General features: G+C 37.4%; 1 pseudogene; it reads right to left on the minus strand.

Moving 5' to 3' along the window:
* Nucleotides 1-281: 281 nt before the first annotated feature.
* On the minus strand, nt 282-1,823 carry LOC125809951 (polyol transporter 5-like; annotated as a pseudogene).
* Between the last annotated feature and the right edge of the window lie 368 nt (nt 1,824-2,191).

The following is a 2,191-nucleotide window of genomic DNA, read 5'->3' on the forward strand; positions in this document are numbered from 1 at the left end:
AATGCAACAAATATGTAGAAAAATCATGTTAACATAAATGTTGTCTCAACAACATACTAAATTAGCTTCCAAAATGAGATATGGAAATGATAAAGTGTATCCAGACCTTACTTCTGGATTGTGTGAGATAGAAAGATTGTTTTCAATACATTGAGAAAATAATGTAGGCAACCGTTTCTATCTTTTCTTTTGAGAAGATAAGTAAGAAGAGAAAAAAAGAAGAAGATAGGTGCATCTCAAAATCAAACATGTTTAAAATGAACTAGTTAAGCCTACCTAGCTACTATCTTTCAATCGCTTCCTCCTTTTTGTCCTCAAAGATTGCCATAATTTCTTCTAGACTCTTGCCCTTGGTTTCAGGCAAGAAAAAGTAGAAAAAAATAGTTGCTACTACCATAACTCCACAAAGTAGAAAGAAGGTTCCTGCAAATGTTATCTTGTTGGATATGGTTAGAAATGTCATTGCAACCGCACCACTCACCAATCGATTCACTGAAACCGCCAAGCTCGTACCTTGTGCCCTTAACCTAATAGGAAATATTTCTGATGAATAGACCCATGTTTTGGACCAAGTCCTATTGAGAAGAATGAAACATCAGCACATACTGCAACAACACACAATGCGATAGCCCATGGTGGCTTATAATCGACATTGTGTAGATACATTGAGCCTAACCCAAGACCAGCTAGAGAAACAGCCATTCCTATTGTACCCAACAACAACATAGGCCTCCTTCCGAAATTATCCAAGAAAAGTGCTGATACAATGCAAAAAAATGTCTTCGCAATCCCCATGATGATGGTCACAGCTATTAGTCCTTTACGGTTGTGAATTCCTGCAGCATTGAACACGGATGGCGTGTAGTATACCACTGCATCATTACCAGAGGCTTGCATGAAGAAATTTATACCGATAGCAGCTAGAAGAATGCGGCGAAGTGGCTTAGTTGGCCTTAATAGTTCTTTCCAAACCCCCTGACCTTTCCAATTAGTAGTTGATCCGGCAGCTTTAATTATTTCTTCTAATCTCAAATCAGCTTCATCATCATTATCTGAAGTTTTACGAAGCACTCTTTTAGCTTCTTCTATATTGCCTTTCATAATAAGCCAACGCGGTGATTCAGGCATTTGCAAAACTCCATAGGCAATGGCAATTGCTGGAAGAGCAGCTAGGCCAAGCATTAACCTCCAGTTGATGTGGTGTGGTAAACCAGCTAATGCATAATTGAAAATATAGCCAAGTAAAATACCAACAGTGATGAAGATTTCAGGGAGTGATGTGAGCAAACCACGTGTCATTGCGGGGGATACCTCGGCAGTATAGACAGGAGCAATCATGAGAGAATAACCAACACCGATTCCAGCAACGACCCTTCCAGCCATAAGGAATGGGTAGGAAGGAGCAAAGCCCATCAAAAGTGAACCTATTAAGAAAGTTGCTGCTGATAAGATAATTGTGTATCTTCGACCAATCATATCTGAAGTCTTTCCAGATGCAAGCGCTCCAATTAGAGAACAAACATTCAATGACCCAACCAAGATTTCGACTTGAGAAGATGAAATATTCATATTATCTTTTATGAATAACACAGCTCCACTCATCACTCCAATATCTGCAGTATAATCATATATAATTGTTTAGATTTTGAAATTAACATGTCTAGTACAAAATATAAATTAATTAAACAAGAGTGAGTGAGTGAGTGACCATATCCCAAGAGGATGGAGTTGGTGGAAGCCAAAAGGGCGCAAGCGAGGGCATACTTGTTGAGAGGAGTCTTCTTAGGAGGCTGATCAGATTCCATTTTATTATCTTCATCCATTATAAGCAGCGAGCAGCTCTGATTTAGATCTAATCTCTCTAACAAAAATCAATCCAAATCATATACTGTTTTCTTTACTACTCTCTTGATCTTGATGTTGATGTATATATATATGAGATTGAAAAACTTTTGAATTATAAGTAATCTGATTTGCCTAAATTGTAGGATGCATTGACACGTTTCTCTTCTATATTCAAATACTACTTCAAACAAGCGCAACCTGCGTTTTCCCTCTCGTAAATACGGAGTACTCTCTATATCTTTATCCAAATTCACCTTAATTGAATTACCACTTTTGCTTTCAATGCACCATAATATATTCTACTTTTACTTTATACTTTTCGTTTAAGGTAAAGCTCAAATATCAT

This window comes from Solanum verrucosum, unplaced genomic scaffold (genome assembly GCF_900185275.1).
Source record: "Solanum verrucosum unplaced genomic scaffold, falcon-dt-bn FXZP01000257.1, whole genome shotgun sequence".
Lineage (NCBI taxonomy): Eukaryota > Viridiplantae > Streptophyta > Magnoliopsida > Solanales > Solanaceae > Solanum > Solanum verrucosum.